Genomic DNA, 24,779 nt, shown 5'->3' on the forward strand with positions numbered 1-24,779 from the left:
CAAGGACTTCTGGCAAATCACCAGAAGCGAGGGATGTGTAACAAAAGATTTTTTTGCCCACGGTTCATAGCTCCACTGACAACTAGATTTTGAATTTTTAGCCTCCTGAACTATAAGACAGAAAATCTCTGTTGTTTTAAACCACACGGTTTGTGGTACTTTGTTATGCAATCCTAGCAAACCAGTACATGAATCCTTCTCCAAAATTTTCTGGGCTTATAGATTAATCAAAAAAGACTAAAATTAAAACAGAAAAACTTTAATGTTCAAGTTTACATAATTCTACATACTATCTCCAGCCATCAGCAAAAATAACTCTAAAAACACAAGAACCAGACATAATTTTAAAAAATGCAAATAATGCTGCATTTTTGACCTATAATTGTATTGTGTATAATTTGCAAACCATCTACAAAGTATAGGTGTCTCCCAAAGAGCTCTTACTTCTGGCAAAACTGGAAATTTGATGTTCCCCCAGACCACCCTCAGGTTTAGTAATTTGCTAGATTGACTCACATTATTCAATGAAAACTGTTTTACTCAAAATTACAGTTTATTACCTTGACATGATACATATTAAAATCAGAAAAGAAAGCGGAATATGGGGTGGGAACCAGAAGGTTTCCCAGTGTGGAGCTTCACATTGTCTTCTCCCAGTGGGGTTGTACACACAGAATTTACTTCTCTCAGAAACTATGTGAGACAATATGCATCACAGAACGTTGCCAACCAGTGAAGATCACCTGGTGGAAGAGATTTTGTTGGTTATGTCACATAGACATGGTTGACTGCTCACATGACTGACATTAGTTTCAAGGCCCTCCAGAGGTTCCAGCATCTCCAAGGCCCCACCATAAATTACATTGTTTGCATAGACTACATGGCATGGGCTAAGACCCCATGGAAAAAAGAGTTATTCTTAACAGGAATTATTTTACAAAGACTTTGAGATTACCTCCCAGAGGCTGAGGGCAAAATGCCAAACTTTTGGTCAAGGTTAAACCCTTACTGCACAACATCATATATTTGAATTCTTAAAATGCACTATGCTACATTGCTGCCTGGGAGGAACTGCTCTTTCTTGTTAATTAATCCTTATTGATCCTTCAGGTCTATGTCACTCCTTGGAGATGTTTTTCCTAACCTAATTAGGTTTAAGTTAATTAGAATTAATTCAGAGGTTAGATCAGACTTTACTTAGTGCTTCATTGATATCATAAACCCATTCTGTCTTCTTCATTGTCTTCAAACTGTTGGTTTATCATCTTTGTCTTTCATTATCACAAAAAAGTGGTTGCCACAGTTACACATAACACCTTCCTACTCCAGCAACCTAGCAGAAACAAAGGGTTGGAGCAATGTATTCTCCTTGAGAGGGTATGATTATTCGTCAAAGAAACCATGCTTCACAAAAGTCTCCTTACCCATAACTGGGTTACATGGCTGCTTATAACTGCAAAGAAAGTAGGAAAATTATGTAGCCCACCAAAGAGGATTGGGGTTATTATGACTCCAGGAAAACATTCCCTGGGGATGCCTCAAATGAGATTGGCCTTCTGTTAGCAATAGAGTGTGAGACAGGAGCTCCTGAAGGGTGCTTATTGTAACTGTCACATACATTTTTCACTTAGCTCAGAGCTGAATACTTGGTTAGTCTTCAGCAAATAGTCAATGTATGAATAAATGGAAGGATTAGGTTATAAAGGAAAGAGAACCAACTTTGGCATCTTTATTAATATAAAACTCTTTCTCTTTTTTCTTATTAATTTTTTTTTTTTTTTTTTGAGACGGAGTCTCGCTCTGCCGCCCAGGCTGGAGTGCAGTGGCCAGATCTCGGCTCACTGCAAGCTCTGCCTCCCGGGTTCACGCCATTCTCCTGCCTCAGCCTCCTGAGTAGCTGGGACTACAGGCACCTGCCACCTCGCCCGGCTAGTTTTTTTTTTTTTTGTATTTTTTAGTAGAGACGGGGTTTCACCGTGTCAGCCAGGATGGTCTCGATCTCCTGACCTCGTGATCCGCCCGTCTCGGCCCCCCAAAGTGCTGGGATTACAGGCTTGAGCCACCGCGCCCGGCCTTTTCTTATTAATTTTAATGATTTGGGTTGAATTGTTTAATTTGAGCCTAATTTAGCTTCATCTGTAAAATGATAATATCCTTTTGGAGCATACCAAGGGTTGAAAGATAATACTGATGTTTGAAAGTATTATTTACATATTTTGATATTTACAAAATATGTAAATAGTTGATATTTTACAATAAGAAGAAAAATGTAGAACTTATGCTTTTCAATGTACAGCAGTTAAATAAGCAGTATACAAACAAACGTGCCTGGGCAGGGCCTGTGTGCTCTCTGTTTAGGTGTTAGTCTGCTTTCTGGTGTACACTCACAGGGACAGCCAATCCCACACTAAGAGCAAAGCTGCAGGTGCTGGCAGGAGGGTTCTACACTCACCATCTGGAACTTCATCACTGTTTTAGCTCTTCCTGTCCTTGAGCTCATTTAGGTTTAGTAAATCCACTCAGACTATTCCATTTAAAAATACATTATATTGATGATAGATAAATAGGGCAGAGCAGAACCAAATTTTGCCCCACTCACACTGTTGCCACTTATAATTTTGTCTTCTTTTCATCCAAGATAAACATCTATTCAGAACTATGTTTGGTTAATGTATATCCCAGCATTTTACTGGGCCAATAATGGGTGATTTTCTCAGGAAAACTATTGTATTCAAAAACATAAAGGAACTTCACAAAAGTGCCTTATAAAATATTAGACATAATGTTAGCAATTACTCAGTGCAGTGGGCCATAGCCAAACTGTTGCTTGCAAAGCCCTTACCTTAGAAACTGCATATGTGAGAAATCCTATGTAATGTGTAAGAGTTTATGTCAAGTTGAAAAATTACAAGACATGTGGCATGGTTATAAATCTAACAACAGGAACACATAAATGAGGTCTCTGGAACATGGTTTCACAGTTACAGAGAGTCATATGATCTCTCTTACTGTATAAAAATAACGAGGACAAGCTGATTCAGTTTTCCTGACAGGGTATGATGCCCACAGTGAACTGTCCTAAGGCCCATAAAACTAGATGTACTGAAGAAGTTAAATAAGTCACAGAAGAGTTTTTACTACTAAGTATTTTAACTTTTGGCCTATTTTCCTGTATTTAGTATTTTACTTTAAATAACTAAATGTTTGCTGTCATGGTGAACACAGGTCAAAATGCCGGATTCTTGCTGAGTCATTAATCCCCTGAAAGTTACTAGGCAGATAATAAAAACTACCTTTATTATAACCACAGTAACAAAACACAGACTCCCAGCTCATATTCAAATGCTTTGAAAACCAATTTTCTCTGAAACCATACAATGTTTACATTTACACAAAATCCTTCTTCTCATAAGCCTGTTGTGTAAACCTGATGCCATTATAATCACACCCTGAACATTTGAAGTATTCAGATAACACTATGGAATTACAAATCCAAAACAAGTATTACTTTTTGCTTTTAGAGAGGGAGAAAATGTTACTTCGCTGTAATGTAACTTCCAATTAGATTCCTGATGCTATTATAATGTATTTCGAGAAAAAGTCTTAACTTTGGTAAATTTTAAAAATCTTAGTCTGGCATAATATAAAATATACTTTTAGAGAAAGCCGTTTTTACTGTTATGGATCTCAAATAAATCATAAATCAGAAGAGAAAGTATTTATTCTCTATTATATATTCTATATATGTTAAGCTCTACAAAATGTACATTGGAGCATAAAGTGAATTTTAGTACTGAATGCTGTATTAGAAAAAAAAACCAGGTAAACTGCATTGTATGCAGTTTCTCTTTTTACTAAAAATTTCCTTTAAAAATTTTCTTTTGAGACGGAGTCTCGCTCTGCCGCCCAGGCTGGAGTGCAGTGGCCGGATCTCAGCTCACTGCAAGCTCCGCCTTCCGGGTTCACGCCATTCTCCTGCCTCAGCCTCCCGAGTAGTTGGGACTACAGGCGCCCGCCACCTCGCCCGGCTAGTTTTTTGTATTTTTTAGTAGAGACGGGGTTTCACCGTGTTAGCCAGGATGGTCTCGATCTCCTGACCTCGTGATCCGCCCGTCTCGGCCTCCCAAAGTGCTGGGATTACAGGCTTGAGCCACCGCGCCCGGCAAATAAACTTTTATAGCTAGGTTGATGCCAATGCAATCCTACAAGTATTATGAGCACTCTATATACCACGAAACTTTCTTTCAATCTCAGAAATGGCAGAAAGATAAGTTACAAGGTATGTTATTAATCTGATTCTTAGAATACTGTGCCTTTTGTGCAATAAAAGAAAACAATTTTATAAATTACGTTTTGCAAAAACGTAGTTCCTCAAGATTCTCAAAGTAGAACACAATTCTGTGGTTCATCATATTTGAAGGTTATATACCTTTGAAGATTCAACATATATTAAATTATTAAAATCTCAATAAACTCTGAAACAAAATATAAAAATTGAAGTTAATTTAACTTGCAGTTTTCCATCTTTAATTTATCCTGGAAACCTTGTCCTCTACCTCAAGTTTAATACTATTCAGCATAATTAAGTTCTCATAGAATCTGTTTTCAGAAAGACCAGAGCAAGGTGAATATTAATGAAGCTAAAGTTCAACCAGTTTTATATGCCTGGCAGAACATCAGATAAAAATGAAGGCTCTGTGGGGTAAAGTATGCTGTGTAAGTGTGTCCCTATTTCTGACAGGAAGAAAGATCAGGAACATGAAGACTTTCACTAGTTGTGAGATACTGTGAAAACTTCGGCAAGCTATTTTACTTACCGAATTTATTTGTTTAATTTTTTCTTAAAAGGTTGTTACTAACTTATTGTTGAGGTCTCTAGTTGTTTTGATATCTATAATATAATGAAGGTGTAAACTCCTGACCTATTCTGTTTTATTATATTATATATTTTGCTAATTTTATGTGATTTTGAAACTCAGCCAATTGTCCCATAGAACTGTTTATGGTTTAATAAAAAATATAGAAATTAATCTTCCAGTCTTAAAGCTTGAAACATACATTTGTTTTACATAAGTTCCTTTCTCAGGAAACCAACCAGAGTCTTCCCTGATACTATCAAGGAACTGAAACCTCTTGTAATTCCTGTTTTCCTGACTGATCACTGGTTTCCTGTTGATCAATTCTTCTTCCTTATTCCTCCCTAATTTTTTTTTCCCATAGGTAGCTACATTCCTTCCATGTCATATACTCCCAGTTTTAGTCAGTTAATGAGATGGATTTGAGACTGATCTCCCATCTCCTCAGCTGCAGCACCCAAATAAAGCCTTCTTCCCTGGAAATACACATTGTCTCAGAAATTGGCTTTCTGTGATGTGAGCAATGGGACCTAGACTGAACTCCTGATGTTTTGGTAAGAAATTTATGGCATTTATGGTATATATGCTATGGCATTAATTTATTAGAGTCTTTGATATGGCTCCATGTATTCTTACAGTTTTCATTAACATTAACAAGCAATATAAATATCTTCAAATGTTACCTTTGTTATGTATTTTCTCAGAATTGCCATATACCTTGAATATTCTCAACCAGGCAATAACAAAAACTTAAATATCCTACTTACATAATTTATTTTAATCATATAGCAATATTTAAAAAAATATATACTTAGGAAAATTCCATATGATTCATCATTAGTAAATTTTAAGGTATTTGTCTTTTTTGAGTGTCATTATGGACTTAGACCCTTATAAAGAATCAACTTAATACAATTCACTGAAATTATTATTTCTGTTCATGAAGCTCACGTTATTATTATTTGGTTGGCAGGGACTCTGATACTCTGACATCCTCATTCTTATTGGTAGTATTTTAGATATATTTGAAATTATCTTTTCATTCTTTCAGTAATGAGATATCCCTGGGTTATCTTGTCTTTTTTTGTCTGAAACATTAATTTTGCTGTCTCATAGTAAAGGCAATATTAGAGGTAAAAATTTTGGTGCCAAGGTTTATTGAAAATAGTGCTATCTAAGTACAGGTGACAGGCAGAGGGACATCAGAAGCTTCAGAATTTCTTTTGTGTCTCATAAAAACATTATTTCATATCATGTTATATTTTATATCTCTAATTTAATTTTAAGTTTATATAATTATTACACTGCCCTACTATAAACTTCATTTAATGCATTTTCCATTTTGTTGAGCTTCTACTTTAAAAAATTAACTTTTTATATCATGTTATCTATTTATCTAGAACTCATTTTTCTAAATATAAAATAATACTAATTAAGTAATGGTTCTTTTTTTCAATTTGTGTCACTCAAGTATTGATATGATTACATAGCCAACATGTAGAAATTTTTCAAATTGATATGGGCTATTTGACATTGAAAATAACTCACAATGCAATTATTTACTAACTTAAAACAATAATTTGTGTAGATGAGTGGCACAATGTAGTTTTGGTCTAACTATGGTATTCGAGTTAGGCCTAATGTTAAAAAAAGTAGCATTTTAAGTTCAGTTAGGCAGGATTCCTGGGGCACTTAACAAGGTGCAGACTTGAGACAGCTCCTGCCCATGCCTGTAATGTGTAGTTAGTTGGATACAACCGGAAGTATAAGCACAAGGAGGTGATAGTAATGATCATACTGAATGGTCCAAAATTTCTTCTTCAATTATAATGTCTCTAGAACAAGAAGACAAAAATTCTGGAAAATGGGTGAGAAAACTGATGTTATATAAAGAACAAAGAATTTGGAGGCACATGAAATGGGCCTTGCAATACATCCCAGGCTTGTTTCCAGTTGACCTTTGATAAAGTACATACTGGAAATCCTGAAAAATGTCAGACCGGACAGTAAGACACCAGAAAAAGCACACTGTGGTCTTCCTTTAGCAGGCATGATGATGTGAATAATGAGGACTTTCCTTTGTGAATACTAATGGGAAAGAATTGTCAGCATGTAAGTAAATAAATAAATGAAATATATTTGATAACTACTATTAAAGTGAAAAATAGGTGCTAAAAACACACAGATACACAGAAACAGGAAGATAAACATCAACTTAAATTTAGACAAAAATCCATGGCACTGTGATATATACAGACCCAATTAGTCTAAAATCATGATCAAACATCTTATAATGTTAGACGAAGATGAAAGATTTCACTTTACTAATAAATACCTAACTTGGATAATATTCATTATTATTATGATTAGATTAATCTGAATATTGCTAAAACTCCTAAATTCATACAGTGATAATAATGTGTTGAATTTATGTAATAGTTTGAAATTGCAACTTTTACGAATAGATAACCATCAAGCTTTTTCAAAAGCATAAGGTTATTAAAAGTAAACTATTAAATCTCTTGTATGTGAATGCAACTTTTTCTACAACTATATGAGCTGACAGTTTTGCTTGTTTCCAATTGCTTCTCATGTTAATAAATTATTCCTAAAATATAATTTTCTTAGGTCATAGGTCTTTTCCTTATGAAATGATTTGAAATTTTTATACAATATTAAATATTGTTTTTGATTAGTTAGCTTCTAGTTGTGTTAGCTTTAAATTTGTTTCAAAAGGAGACATATTTTAAAACTTGATTATCTTTCCTATAAAGCCTCTGTGAGTAACGAAAACTGGTACCCAGTTTTATTTTAAAGAAAAATGTTTTCATTTCCAATATTATAACCTATATTGATTTAGAAAAAAAAAAGTACTTTGAGTTAAGTGAAAACAGGCATATAATATTGAAATACAGACAAGATTTTGGCACTTTATTTTTATTTGGAGAAAAATGTGCCATTCCAGGAAAGCTTTAACAAATGGAATAAACATATTATGTGAAATTAGAAAAGGCTGGCAAGAAAATAATATGTCAAAAATAGTATTTTCATATTGACCTGACTACAAAATGACAGATGTTTTCCTGAGAAGAAAAGCTAGCTCCAAGATGATGTAATCACACTTTTGAATAAAATGCCAGATATATTTAAAGGGGAAAGTAACACATTTGTAACAAAATAAAAATCTGATCTTTCCTTTTGAGAGGGAAAAGAGCACAGTGCAGTGAGGGTTGGAGGCCTTCCCGACTAGTTGTATTCAGATTTATTCAGATCTAAATTTTGAAAATGAAAGGTAATTCAGAGAATGGTTTTCACCATCACTTTGTAAGATGTAATTTATATAATGTGCTAGATATTAAAAGTTAATGGTATGTTGATTTTATCCTCTTCAGTGTTAATTTCTATTAGTTGAGTGGCTAGCTTACTCCTAGATGTGTATTTCCACACACCCCTTTGATTTTAATGAATCTTCAGAATATCTTCCAGGTGCTTATTTTAGGGCTGGGTGGGCTGTTCTTTTACCATGGTAGTTGAAGCTATTACAACAGCTGTTTTTACTGAAATACTTTAAAAATTATGTTTCCAACACCTATCATATTGAAGATTTAGGGAGTAAAGTTTTGGAGAAATAAAATGAATACTTCTTGGCAAAGTGAGAAAACCTCATAAAATTTATTAGATCTGAGAGATAATGCCAACCTAAGATAAAATACTAAAAATTAGAGGATGAATTTATGAATGAAAGAGCCAAAGCATAACATCAAAAAGTGCTGGGGCATTTATGAAGGCACTTTTACCTGAATTTTGCTGTTGAATAGGCTACATATAAGGTCAGAGTTTGGGGACAGAAAATAAACAGTAACAAAAATAGCTTTCTTCAAGCAGTGATGGTGTCAAATGACTACCAAGCACATAAGGCATATTTCACAGATAGGAAAACTGGTCTTAGGGAATGTACGTAACTTGGCCAAAGAGTAAAGTGGTTGAGGCAGTAAAGGAAAAATTTGTAACTTCTTAGGTTGGCATGATTTTCACAAAATATAATTGATTATATACCTGATTAAATTTTGAAAGTAGGATAGGAATTTCCAGATTTTCTTCACATAACCTTAACCTTACTTGAGATGGCTATAAGAATTTCATGATCTGGCCTAATAGCATCTGCTTTTCTTAATAGATTTTTATGTTCAAAGTCATAGATTATTCCCCAGAAACAAATAGCCTGTTGTACCCTTAAAAAAATGACACTGAGAATGACAGTCCTTCCCTTCTGAAACCACACAGCCAAATAAGTAACTATGCTGATAATATCAGTCTATCTTGTACTACCATGCTAACTTTTACATCTCATGTATTTATGCTAAAAATAAATATTTACATAGGTCATTTTAATCTTCATAATGACCTTGCAAAAAGGCATACATTCTAGTTTTTCATGAAGAAATTGAGGTTGAGAAATGTAACACTTTCAAAGTCACATGGTAAATCAATGGAGCTGGGAAAGAAAAAGAAATAATAAAGTAAACTGACCGTATTAGTCCATTTTCACACTGCTATAAATACCCAAGACTGGGTAATTTATAAGTAAAAGAGGTTTAATTGACTCACAGTTCTGCAGGCTTAACAGGAAGCATAGTTTGAGGGTTTCAGAAAACTTACAATCATGGCAGCAGGCCAAAGGGAAGCAAGGCATGTCTTCTCATGACGGCTGGAGACAGAAAGTGAAAGAGGAAGTGCCATATAGTTTCAAAAAATCAGATTTCGTGAGAACCCACTCACTACCATGAGAAGAACAAGGGGAAGTCCACCTCATGGTTCAGTTAACTCCCACCAGGCCCTTCCCTCAACATATGGGAATCACAATTTGGGATGAGATATTGTTGGGGACACAGAGCCAAACCATATCACTAGCATTATTCCTTTTTTGAATACAAAGTTGATCTAATTATGCTCTATGTCTAGCTTCTTTTTGTTTAGATAAGAACTGTAACCTATGTTCTTATAATCATTGTACAATTCTCAGTTTATCAATTAAAATATACTTACTACAGCAACTTCCGTATAATATTTTCTTTTCCCTTCAATTTTTCACTCATATACAAGATTCTTTAAAATACTTCCCACTTCCACATCCTTGGATATGTCTGAGATTGATATACTTTTACTCTATATTTAAATAATATGGAGTATACATGAAATATATATTTACATAATAGATGTTTATGTTTTCATATACACACATGGTATTTAAATGACTTTCTAGATGATCAGACTGAACTATAGTGATTTTCAGTTAGGAGACTTATCTGGTAAAATACAGCAGTTTTGATGATGGGTAGAATTCTGTCCCCTCCAAATTCAGAAATTGAAGTCCTAACATCCAATACCCCAAAATTTGATTTTATTTGGAAAGAGGGCCATGGCAGATGTAATTAGTCAAGTTATGATGAGGTCATACTGAAGTAGCATGGGCTCCAAATCAATAGGATTGACATCCTTATACAAAGGGCAAATTTAGACACAGAAAAATGCACAGAGAGAGAATGACATGTGAACATGAAAGCAGAGATGAGGGGATGTATCTACAAGCCAGGAGGTACCAAAGGTTGCCAGCAAACTAAGAGAGACTGAGAAACATATGGAACAGATTCTCCCCAACAACCTCAGGAAAAACAAAAACAAAAACAAAAAAAACCCCAGCTCTGTTAAAACGTTGATCTTGAACTTCTAGCCTCCAGAAATGTGAAACAATACATTTCTATTTTTTAAGCCATGCAATTTGTCGTATTTTGTTATGGCAGCCTCGGAAAACTAACACAGTAAGCCTTACTCTAAGATATGGTGCTGACTGTTAAGGTTTGTCTTTTTCAGTTTCTGAGGATATTAAAGAGGTGTTGAATAGGTCACAGGTAATCCACTATAGCCCTTATATTCTAAAATTTGTCCCTCTCTCTATCCTTGACGAGTCACATTCTGATAACATGAATGGTTTCACCCTGCAAATGTGCAGCCCAGATTTTAGTCATGAACTTACAAGCAACCTCCACCCTGATTTCTGAAATTCAGTCTCTTCACAGCACCCCCTTCAGCACAGTGTGCTACCTCACTCTGCAAAATGCAGAATCTCTACATAGACCTAAGAAAATTGTTTCCAGGTGAAGACTAGACTGACTATGGAGTCCTGCGCAAGTCACTTCTGAAATTCAGAGATTGCAGCTTTCCACTGACTGCTGCCCACTTCCTGAAACCAGATGCCTCGTACGCTTTGTCCAGTTTTGTAGCTGCTTACAGCAAAAGAACTAGTTCAGGTCCATGTATTCCATGAAGGCTAGCCATATTTCTGGATGGAATGTGAACTCTAACAATTTAGGTGTTGGTAAGCTACCCCCTAAATTCCTGTGGAAGTCTGACTAGAAAACTACATCACATCAACCTTATAGCTAATCTAACTTTTTCAGTTGATAGGTAAACTCCGCCTTTCTTCTTCTTGTTCTCCATACTTGATTTTCAAAGGAAATATGAAAAAAATTGATGAAATTAGAAAAGTCAAATATCTAATTTCTTTTCCAGAACCATGATGAATGCCATCCCATTCCGTTTTGGATGTTGATCTAAATCTGTTTACAACATGAGATAAAACTCTCAAGACCTCAGATTGGTGGTCCACAGGAAGCAGAAAGTATATCTAAATAGTCTAGAGAATAACACAAATTCTATTTTCCAAACTTTCTCCACAAAATCTGAAGTCTACATCATTTTGAAAAAACTGATTCAGGTTGGGCGCGGTGGTTCACGCCTGTAATCCCAGTACTTTGGGAGGTCGAGGCCGGTGGATCACCTGAGGTCAGGACTTCGAGATCAGCCTGACCAATGCAGTGAAGCCCCATATCTACTAAAAAAATACAAAAAAAAAAAAAAAAAAAAAAAATAGCCGGGCGTGGTGTTGGGTGCCTGTAATCCCAGCTACTTGGGAGGCTGAAGCAGCAGAATCACTTCAGCCCAGGAGGTGGAGGTGGCAGTGAGCCAAGATCTCGCCATTGCACACCAGCCTGGGCAACAACAGCAAAACTCTGTTTAAAAAAAAAAATTAGTTCAAAAAATAGAAGAAAAACATATTCTTTTTCCTAGCTTACTTCAAAATTCTCTCTCATCTTCACATCCCTTCTTATTTTGTACATTCAGTTTGACTCTAAGATTTTTGTGATTGTTTCATTTAGAAGTTAAATTGACAGAAACATGTAAATATTATAATGCACATTCAACAATATCCTATAGTAATCATACAGAACAATTCATAAATCATTGCATTCTAGTCCATGTAGTTTTCTGCTATCATGATGCTGTATTTCTTATTAATCTAGAGTAAAACATACTACCTATGCACTGACAACTTTATATTTGTAACATTTTTCTTTTCTTTGTAAAAAAAAACCTAATGGTGTGCTGATAACAAAGAAGTCTAATTATCTCAAGTGATAATTGTTATTTTAATTAGTACTTAAAGGAGTAAAGAGAGGAAGATTTAACTTTCTTGGAAATCGTGTAAAGCAGTGATTTGATGTGCAATTGTTAATTCTGAAATTAATCCTTAAGAAAGATACTATAGAGATGCCAAAGGAGCAATAAAGAAGTAGTAATCAGTCATTAGTAGGGATCATTTAAAATATTAGTGGAATTAACCATCGTGCACAGTATATAACAACAAGACTACTGATAATATGGAATACAGAAAAGACACTAACTAGCCAAATAGAACTAGTCAAAATACAAAAAGACAATCAGAACTCATCACAAATATAAAAGAGGTTCACAAACGTGACTATTTTAAAACAACCTTTATAACAGGCATGTGACTTTGACACAGATGTCAGGAAGTATGTTACTAACTGGTTCTATCTGTCAGATCATACTCTTTTTTGCAAAAGATCACTGAATCTATTTTCCCAAAGAAAGACGCTAAGCTTTTCCCCAATTATGTTAATAAGGCAAACTATTTAAAAATAACCTTTTAACATAAGATTAAGCAAGATAAAACTTTCAAAGAAAGAGTTTCCTTTAAACAATACTTTACATGTTAAATACATTTTATTTGCATTGCACTGTTTTCAGAAAAAAAAAAAAAATTGAGGAAAATTTAGAAAACCCTGACTGGATTTTCCTTATGGACAGAAGTCCATGAGATTGGGGCAAAACAAGACATCCCATTCCAGACATCATTGGGAATGATTAATCTCCTAACATACTTCCTCTTTATTGTTTAAATGCCATTGCAACTGTAGACATAACAGATGCCTCAAAAGGCCATAATGGTTGGGCTGGTTCCCTCCTTTCCGCAGAGACAACATAGAAGCAGACATCTGTCTAGATAGGCTTTCTTCTTCCTCCCTATGATACACTAAATTTTCCATTTGCAAATGGGACAAGGGACTTGGTCTCTGATGGGCTGCTGGAGGAGGGTGTGTAATGGAAAACTAAGGGTTTGGAGAAGAGGCTGATAGGGCTCCCCAGGGAAAGAAATTCTACCCCATCTGGTGGCTTGATAAGGATTGAAATGTTAAGCTGTAACTTTGTCTCCAAATACTTTACAAGTAGAGGTTGGAAAGAGAGGTTTGGGGCTTGATAGGCTGTCCCCACAATATGCCTCCTAGCAGAAGAAAATTAATTTGTCTTATAGAGTGGCCGATTAAATTCACTGGACAGTGCTGAGTTCTCACATGAAGAAAGAAACAGCCTAAATGGAGAGGAGAGTATATCTTCGGGGTGAAATATCCCCCATACAGTGCCATGTATAGACATCATAGGGGGACAGAGAAGCCCTTAGACTGAAATCTTGAAATCCCCATGTCTCAGGGAAATCACAAAAACAACAACCCTTTGAGCTGCTTTGCTGATTGCTAAGGCACCTGCTGACTTTAGCCAACAAAATTGTATCTCCAGGTTGCAAAAACACCTGCAACATTGCATACAAATAAAGAGATAGGAGCCATAACAGCCATGAAAGACAGAAAGAAAAAAAAAATGTGAAAGAAAAGACTGGAATTCCTGGTGCCGATCGATACCTTAACAAACTGTCTGGGAATGGAGTTAATTAGGGGCCTTTGGGTGACATGGAGGCATAGCCGTGTCCAGATACTCTCAGTTGCCCCAGGACCTCCTAATCCCATGTGACAGCTAGACTTCCATGAGGGAAAACTGGTTTTGGATACAGCCAACACTTCCAATATGGGAGATGATGGGGTGATGGGAGATTGACAAAATCCTTTCCAGCAAGTCTGACCTCTGAGTCTTAAGTCCGGCAGCCACGATATTTGCTTTTAATTGGCTGACAGAGGCTCGGTGTTTTATTTGATCTTGAGGAAAAAAAAAAAAAAAAAAAATAAGAAGCCTCAGAAATGAAAGTAAGGAGTTAGAGGTCTGCTCTGACTCACCCTTCTGACAATCCCAGATGAGCTCCCAAATGTGGCAGTCTGCTTAGTCCCTAGTTCAGCGAGGTCTGAGTTCTTGTCCTGCAACCAAGAAGAATAAGGCCTGAGGACACCTGAGAGTGAGTAGAGTAGAATTTCTTATGCAAAAGGAGAGCTCTCAGCAAAGAGAGGAGACCTGCATATAGGTGGCCAGAAATGGGACTGAGTTCTGGGTCTTTTATGTGGCAAGAACTAGGAAGTCTTCTGGGGATTCTGCCCAAAATGGTAGGGGTAAAGTTTCTTCCTAAGGGTGCTGCAACTGTGCATGTCTGCAGTTGGCCAGAGTGACTCCATCTTGGTTACTACCCATGAGTGCCTAAGTGAAACCCACATGGGAGATAAAACCACAATGCCAATATTATGTTAATGACATTATAATGAATTGGGTCAAATTAAGGACATTTAGATTGACTTATTGTGCCTGCATCTAAGTTAGGACAGTCCCTTCTGAGAAACATTCCAGCATAAGGGGAATTTCTTAATCACGTTTCTTCCCATTAGCTACAGAGGCAGTATAAGTGCTGTCCCATGTTGTTCCTATGAACATTGCTCTTCTCCCAAGATCCTCCATTTTTATCTGCCTAACGAGCCTCTAGCTGCCTCCTTACTCAAGAGTGTGGACAGCATAAATAATATCAACCTCAAAGGGTAAGTAAAGATGGATGGGATTTAAATCACAAAATTATACGTGGTCATATAAATGAATCAATCAATGTGACAGTTCACATGTGAGAACTGTGAGAGGAGCACAGGCATTCTGATTAAACATATTACCTTAATAGGTTAAAATGCTTTATCTCAAAACATTGAAAGTTTTTGAATCAATAATTACAGGATCAGTAATATCATTCTGAACATAACCAACAGATAAATTAAGACCTTGGTTGATTCTCCTAACTTAGATCGTATTTTTAAAAATATAATTGTATTTAACACCATATGGTATTACCACAGTATTGTAAGATCTTAAAATATATATTTTTAAAGTTATGATATGCTGAACAGAACTGCAAAAAATAAACCTGGGAGGCCACCTCGGGATTGGGAATTGTCCCTTTTTCCTCTGGCAGGGCATGTGTATGAACCAAGCTTCCCTCAGTGCTCTTAGTGTCTCTCAATGCCAAAAGGAATTGTTCCTTCTTATAGGCCCCAAAGTCTCAAGGTACTAGGCAACTAACTATTCTAAGCAACTACTTCAAAGAGTGGACCTCAAATCAAGATGACCTGGTCCTTCAATTATCTGTTTGAATCGGCACCAGTGATATTTTTCTGATTATTTATGACGATTTTCTTGTGATAAGAGAGATTATCCCTGATCTCCCACTGGCATGTACTCTCACACTGTGTTTCCACAAAATTGCCCAGACCCTAGCCTGCTTTGTTAGGATGATGAGAGAATAGAGGAATACAAGCTTTTTCTGTTCTTGTTCTCACTTTGTAAGAATTGTCATAAAGCCTGTTCTAAGACAAATACTATGTGAAGTTGTGATGTTTTTCCAAGGCATCTTGCAAGAAAATGAACAAGAAAAATAAATTACATCGATTAGTTAGAAGTTTAAGATTTCTAGCTTATAAGACACAGATTATCAGCAAATAATTGTTTCACTTTCAATTGTAAACCAATTTTTATATACATACTTTTGTCATACATTATTGCCTCAACATTAATAAATGAAACCAACTAATTTTCATTTTTATTTTATAGGTCAAATAAGAGGACAATTTTTATTTCCAGAAATTTAGCTCACACATCTATTCTGTATCATGAGGAAAAAAACAAATGTCAGTTTTTCCTGAGAATTTTTGGTCAATTTTTTCATTATAAATTAAAATTCCTTTTACTTTCACCATAAAATTACTTTTCCTCTCCCTCTGAAAGAAAATGGGTTTTAAAACTGACACTATTAATTATTTTACTCTATTCAATCACACCAAGTTTTGTGAGCAATATATCCAGATGTTCCCAGAAGACACTTCTACAACATCTAGAGATAAAGCTACTTTGTCAGTGTCCAGCAGTACCTGGTGAGCCTCTAATAGGCATGATATCCTCTCCATGCTCCAAGGTTTTAGTATTCACCTCATATAGACTAGCTAGATATTATCTTTGCCATTCCCAAAGTCTGGAACCCCTGTAAACCCCAAAAACTGAAGTAAGGCGCAGGACACATAGGAGATTGTGGAGGTTGTTTTGGAAATCTTCTAAAGCCATATTAGGTTGTAGGCTAAAGTGATACAATAGTTTGCATTTATCTTCTATGCAGAAGCTCTTTTTATTTGTTCCTCTGTTTTAGAACCTTAACTCTTAAAGCAGTACAATTGTTATATATCTTGCCAAACAATGACCAAATGTTTTAGATCATTCGGTATAAGATGTATCTTTACCTTTCAATTATTTTTTCTAGCACTTCGGTGGAAAAAATTAATAATTATAATTAGTAATGTAGATAAGTATCTCACAAATAGGAAACAAGAGGAAATATTTATCAATTAAGTAGAATAGATTATATTCATTTAAAAATAATTATTTTTACTTTATTTGAAATAGCAAAATGTTGAATTTAATTACATGTGACAGATGTAATTCAGGAATATTATACACATACTGTATGGCATTAGAAATGCAAGTTACACGTTGAAAGATGCTATTTATTCAAGCAGAAATAGGAGTTTACAAACAGAGTAGAAAGTCTGTACATTTTTATTCTTTTTTTGTTTTGATGATATTTGAAATCTTAACATTTTAATCCTGAATGATTAAAGGAGCCTTGAGATAATATCACTGGGGATTGCATTCACTAATAAGATGTGTATTGTAAGGAAATTCAAAATGTGTCTTCTAGGTAGTGGTGGTATTGGCCATTTTCTAAATATTGTAATAATTCTGAGTATTGATAATTCTGAGTTTTGAGTGAAGAAATATAACAATGAATTTTAAAGTGCATATTAAATATAAAATCCATACTCTTTGTTTATAGATATTATTTGAACTATCTTGGTAAAAAAAGAGTACATGTAACAAACAGGGGAGATTTCCCCTTTTGTTTCCATAAGTATTTTTTTCTGGTAATATTTGCTAAACACCTGTCAGGTACTGTTGTTCACATATTTACTTATTCACCAAATACTTATTGGACACTGGTTTAAAGTAGTATGCTATTATAGGAGAGACAGTGACTCAAGATATGCTTCTTTCCCACAAAAACCTACAAAGTAATTGAGTGGAGAAACAAATAAAGCAATAATAATGCACATTAAAATGTTTTATCCTTTATTAAATGATATATTAAAATGTTACAGTTCATCTACGATGCTTTATGGAAGTAGACAGGAGACAGAAGGACTCAGATAAGAGTTTATTCTAATTTAGAACAATGGATATGTATGAATTAGATAAAGAAAATATGAGAAGTTCACTACTGATAGAAAGGCATTGCACACATGGATATATGTTTCAACATAATGCATGACTACTTCAAAGGATAAATGTGAAGAACCAGTAAAAGATGAGGACAGTCAGGAAATAAATATCCGAGGTCCTTCAGTGAAACAGTAAGTGATACTCATTTTAGATTAAGGCAAATGAGAAAAATGATCAAATTGGATTTTAGAAAGAACATCCTGGCTTCTGATGCCAGCAACTTAGATAACTTAGGTAATTATTCTTATCTATTGTGTATAGAATGACAACAGGTTAAATTTCCAAGCTAGTTCTCAATATTATATTTCCAAAACTAATGGTTTTAAAGGTCTCTTAAAGGCAATTTGTCTGCTGTATATATTTACTTAATTCAAGAGAAAGAAACTTGTTTATGTTAGAATTTCGATCTACCTCAAATTGTACATTTTTATTAAAAGTGGACAATTTTTTCATGTCATTACTTAAAAACATTTCACATTTCATTTTGAAAGAGAAAAACAATCCTTTCAATGCAAAGTTGAGAACCATTTGGGAGCAAAACTGTCAATAAAATATTAAATATATCTTTTGTTGTAATACTAAACAACAAACAAACACCATACTCCCCAGTGTAAACATCTGGTACACTCTCACTAGGCCTAATAGTCTACTGAAATGCAAAGGAGATCTTAGCCCTCATTAATCTGTCAGTTTTGCCTGAAATTAAAAGAATTAACTTGTCTTGGAAAAGGACAAGGACAACACACATGTGAATATTATTGAATGTTTAAAATAATTCCTTTACCCTTTTTACACATTTGAAACACATTTTCAATACATTAAATGGATTATAATACCTGGCAGATATAGGATCTATGTAATAATTCTGAAACATAAAGAACTGGACATAAAATATGGTAATTTCTCATATGATAGACAAATAAGTTTAACATGAAACTAACAGGGAGGACTAGAGTAATGTCATTTAACTAGATACATCAAAATAGATTGAACCCATCTTGGGCCAACAGGTCTACTCCATGAGCAGGCAATGGCAGTTCTACAATCAAGCGTATCAGCATACAGCACCATGTGCCATTGTATGTCTTGGTGGAAATTAATGTGAGAAATGCATTTTTAATGAATAAAAATATCAGTTTGATATATGTAATCTCCTTTAAATGAAATTTATGGTACCCAAACATTAAGATCATTTATTTAACAGCAAAGGCAACAATATTACTATATTTTTCAAAAACAGTTGTTAAAAATATTTTTGATGCACTAGTAATGTTCAATCACTATAGAATCATTTACTTTAAAATATTCCAATGAAATAAAATTTTTCTGAAAAATTTACTTGAAATTATAATTTCTCAGTTCTCCAAATTTGAGTTATTACCATCTCCCAATCCCAATTATGATCTCTGACTGAGGAATTTTCTGTGTAATCATATCAATATTGAAAACTTTGTATTGTGTTAAAAATAAGGTAGCACTCCCAGGCTCTGAGAGTGGGTCTCATGGGAAGCCACTCGTGCAAAACCCTAGGCTAAGACCCCCGCACAGAACTGTGTGCCCAGGAACACCACTGTTGGCTTCTCAGTACACGAAAACAGGAAAGGCAGCACCACTCAGTATGAACCTGGGTGCAAACCTGTGTGACAGTAGGATGTTGAGTGAATGGGAAAGTCTGTGGATGCAAGAGTTCTTCATGTATTGAGGTTAATTCATTCATAGATTCACCACTTATTGAATGGTGTCTGTGCACCATTCAATATTAGGTAATTATTCTAATATTGAATAGATATTGAATAGATATTGAAAGATATAGGCACAATCCTATATCTTTAGGATACAGCAGTGAACAAAAGAGAAAAAAACTCTGCTACTATGTTACTTACCTTATTGTGGGGCAAATAATAAACAAGTTTTAGTATGATATGTCTACCTATGAATTTTTTGGTATGTTTCCACTCGGTGTTCTTTTTGAGCTTCCTCAATCTGTGACTTGATGTCTGTTATTAATTTGAAATATTAATGGAAAGTACTACTGGAAATATTTATCTCATCCAGCCCCCTCTAATGTGGCTGTCACTGCCAGCAGCAGGAACGTGCAAATGGAGGCTAGCAGCCCTGCCTGCCAGGGCCTTGCCCCAGTCAATGAGCATGCACCCTGCTGTACTGCTGCCACTGCTGGCACATGTGAATAAGCACAGATCCAGCTGTCACCACTCTGACGAAGCACTTTGGCTGAAACCAACCATTAAAGTGTTGTGGCCAGTGGTTGGGAACTCTTGGCCCCTCAAGCACAGCAGGTTCCTAACTTCAAGGGGCCAAAGGACAAAGCCAGGAGCTGATACTACTCCCCCCACCCCACCCCAGAATTAGAGCATGCTGCTCAGGAGTGCTGAGTTGAGTCTTGCCCACCTAAAATCTTCCAGAAACGAAGCTAGTCAACTGAACCCACCTTACACCACAATCAAACCCCAAAGAGCCTCAAAGAAGATAAAAGCATAAAGCCCATGCAAAGTACAACAACTTCAAAGACTGAAACAACATCAGTCCACATATATGAGAAAGAACCAGCACAAGAAGTCTGGCAACTCAAAAAGCCAGTTTCTTCTTACCTCCAAATGACTGCACTAGTTCCCTAGTAATGGATAACAGGGTTGAAATGACTGAAATGTAAGAAATATATTTCAGAATATGGATAGAAATGAAGATTTTACGATTCAGGAGAAAGTCAAAACCCAATCCAAGGGTTCTAAAGAATACAATAAAATGATACAGAAGATGAAAGATGAAATAGCCATTTTTATAAAGAACAAAACTGAACTGACAGAGCTGAAAGCTCACATCAATAATTTCAGAATGAAATTGCAAGTATTAATAGCAGAATTAACCAAGCTGAGGAAAAAAATATCAGAGCTCAAAGACTGGTTCTCCAAAACAACTCAGACAAAAATAAAGAGAAAACAATAAAGAAGAATGAATAAAACCTCCAAGAAATACATGATTATGTAAAAAAATAAAACAAAACAAAACATAAATTTGTGACTCATTGACTTCCCAGAAAGAGAGGGAGAGAAAGCAGACAACTTGGAAAACACATTTCAGGATATCATCTAAGAAAATTTGTCCAACCTCACTAGAGAGGACAAAATTCAAATTTGGGAAAGGCAGAGAAGCCTTGTGGATACTACACAAGATGATTATCTCTAAGACACACAGTCATCCGGTTCTCCAATATCAAAGTAGGGGAAAAATAAAAAGAAGAAAAAAACTACAGAGAAGGGGCAAGTAACCTACAAAGGAAACCCCCTCAGGCTACTAGTGTTCTTTTCAACAGAAACCTGAGAAGCCAGAAGAGACTGGGAACCTATATTCAGCATTCGTAAAGAAAAGAAATTCCATCCAAGAATTTCATATTCGGCCAAACTAAGCTTCATAATCGAAGGAGAAGTAAGATTCTTTTTAGATAAGCAAATGCTAAGGGAATTTGTTTTCAACACACCTTCCTTACAAGAGGCCCCGAAGGGAGTACTAAATATGGAAAGGAAAGACTTTTCCAGCCACAAAGCTAAAAGCAATTGCAACAAAAACAAAAATTGGCAAATGGTATCTAATTAAAGTGAAGAGCTTCTGCACAGCAAAAGAAATTGTCAACAGAGTAAACAGACAACCTACATACTGGGAAAAATTTTTCATGAATTATGTATCCAACAAAGGCCAAATATCCAGAATCTATAAATGACTTAAACAAATTAAGCAAAATACAATCAACTTCATTAAAAAGTAAGCAAAGGACACACACGGACACTATTCCAAAGAAGATGTACACACGGTCAGTAAGCATATGAAAAAAATGCTCAGCAACATTAATCATTAAATAAATACAAATCAAAACCACAATGAGATACCATCTCACACCATTCAGATGGCTATTACTAAAAAGCCAAATGATAACAGATGCTGGCAAGGTTGTGGAGAAAAGGGAATGCTTATACACTGCTAGTGGGAATGTAAATTATTTAAGCCATTGTGGAAAGTAGTTTTTCAATTTCTCAAAGAACTTATAACAGAATTATCATTTTACTCAACAATCACATTATTGGGTATATACCCAAAGGAATATAAATCATTCTACCATAAAGACAAATGCATGTGTATGTTCATCGCAGCACTATTCACATTAGCAAAAACATGGAATCAACATAACTATTCATTAATGGTAGACTGGATAAAGAAAATGGGATACATATACACCATAAAATACTACAAGCCATTAAAAAAGAATGAGATCATGTACTTTGTGGCAACATGGATGGATCTAGATGCCATTACCCTTAGTGAACTAACACAGAAACAGAAAACCAAATGCCACATGTTTTGACTTATAAATAGGAGCTAAGTAGTGAGTACATGTGGACACAAAGAAGGGGACAATAGACGCTGTGGGCCTATTTAAGGATGAAGAGTGAGAGGAGGGTGAAGATTGAAAAACTTCCTATTGGATACTATGTTTATTTCCTGGGTAATGAATTAATCTGTAAACCAAACCCCCGATAGGGAATTTTCCTATATAGCAAACCTGTACATGTATCCCTGAACCTAAAATAAAAGTTTAAAAAAAAAAAGAAAATTATGTATATATTTTGGAATCTTCTACAATATTGAGTTCTAAGGTAGTGGTTATAACTTCAAAACACCATTAAATATCAGCTGAATATCCGTTATAACATATGTAACAGTTAATTTCTTAGTATTCCTGGCTGTGAATGATCTAATTTATCTCGGTAGTTGATAAGTACAAAGATGAGTGTGATGATTATTTGCATAGAAAAATCTCAGCAAATGTACTATACAAAAAAGAAAGCAAACTATTGAATGTATCAAGTTAACAGGACATAGTTTAGCATAAAAATTAATTGTAATAATATTTGTATATGTAGCAGAAAAAATAGAAAATTGATATTTAAAAAATAATTCCATTTATGAGAGTACAATTATATAGGATAAATCTAAAAATATGCATGCATTCAACATTGAGAACTAAAAATATTTCTGAAATAAATTACATAGGTGAGAAGTTATGCTGTGTTTATGGATTAGAATATTAACAGTGTTAAAATGGCAATTTTCCCATATTGAATTCTAGATTCAACAAATTCCCAGTGAAAATTTTAACAAAATTTATATATATATGCAAGGTGATTCTAAAATGTATAAAAAAACTTAAAGGACCTAAAATATCCAAAGGAATATTTAAAAAGAGGAATAAATTTGGAAAAGTTACCTTATCGTTTTTCAAGATTTAGAATAAAAATACCACAACCAAAAAGTATTGTATTCAGGAAAAAAGAGATATTTGAAGAGATTGGGAATATAATCATTTGATTTTTGTCAAATTGACATAGCCACTCAACGGGGAAAGGAAAATGTTTTCATCAAATGACACAGATTCAGCCACATATATATAGGAAGAAGAATAAATAAAATGCCTTGTATGTATATAAATATTATGTCTTATGATGTATTTTGCTCTTACAGATGAATCATTTAGGAAATGAAAAGGCAAGTCACAAAGTGGGGGAAAGCATTTGCAGAACATATATCAAAGTACTTGTAACTAAATTATGTAATGGACTTTCCAAGTTAATAAATAGACAACAGGATAAGTAATTTAAAATGAGCAAATTATATTAATGGAAATTTTACTTCAAAAGACATAGACCAAATAAGCAAATTAAGACATCCACAGAATAGGAGAAAAAAACCCTGCAAATCATATATCTTAAAAGGAATTTGTATCTAAGGTATATAATGACTCTTACAGCTCAGTAAAAAGGCAAATTGCCCAATTTAAAATGAGCAATAGATATTCCCCAAAGAAAATATAGAATGACCAATAAGCACATAAAGTTTCTCATTATTGGCCAGACACGGTGGCTCATGCCTGTAATCCCAGCACTTTGGGAGGCCGAGGCGGATGGATCACGAGGTCAAGAGATGGAGACCATCCTGGCTAACACGGTGAAACCCCGTCTCTACTAAAAATACAAAAAAAAAAAAAAAAAAAAAAAAAAACTAGCCGGGCTTGGCGGCGGGCGCCTGTAGACCCAGCTACTCTGGAGGCTGAGGCAGGAGAATGGCATGAACCTGGGAGGCGGAGCTTGCTGTGAGCCCAGATCCCGGCACCACTGCACTCCCTACTGGGCGACAGAGTGAGACTCTGTCTCAAAAAAAAAAAAAAAAAAATTGTTTCTCATTATCAAATTGCAAATGCATATCAACACCACAATGAGATATCACTTCATACTCACTAAGATGGTTATTATCAGAAAGATAGATAATAATAAGCGTTGACAAGGATGTGGAGAAATCCAAACCCTTGTACATTGTTGGTAGAAATGTAAATGGTGCAGCTAATTTGAAAAACAGTTTGGAAGTTCTCCCAATGGTTAGATGTAGAGCTACCATATGTCTCTAAATATATACCTCTATCTAGAGAGAATTCCATCTCTAAATATATACCTCTATCTGGAGAGAAATGAAAACACTAAAACGTATATATGCATGTTTATAGCAGCATTATACATAATAGCTAAAATGTGGAAATAATCAAATGTCCCTCAACTGCTGAATAGGAGAACCAAATGCAGTATATTGATACAATGGAATATTACTCACACATAAACAGAAATGAAGTAATGATATATTCAACCATATAAATCAATCTTATGAAACTATAGTAAATTTTTAAAATATCAGCCACAAAAGGCCACAGATTATGTGACTGAATTCATATGAAATACTCAGATTAGGCAAAACTCTAGAGAATAAAAGAGGGATAGCGGTTATCTAGGGCTGGGTGTGGGAAGGTGGGATTGAAGGCTAAGTACAGGGTTTCTTATTGGAGTGCTAGGAATATTTTAAAATTGACTGTAGTGATGGCTGCAAAACTCTGGAAATATGCTTAATCCCTTGAATTATATACTTTAAACGAATAAATTATGTGGTATGTGAATTATTTCTCAATAATGTTGTCAAAAAATA

The sequence above is a fragment of the Macaca fascicularis genome, chromosome 6, assembly GCF_037993035.2.
Source record: "Macaca fascicularis isolate 582-1 chromosome 6, T2T-MFA8v1.1".
NCBI lineage: Eukaryota > Metazoa > Chordata > Mammalia > Primates > Cercopithecidae > Macaca > Macaca fascicularis.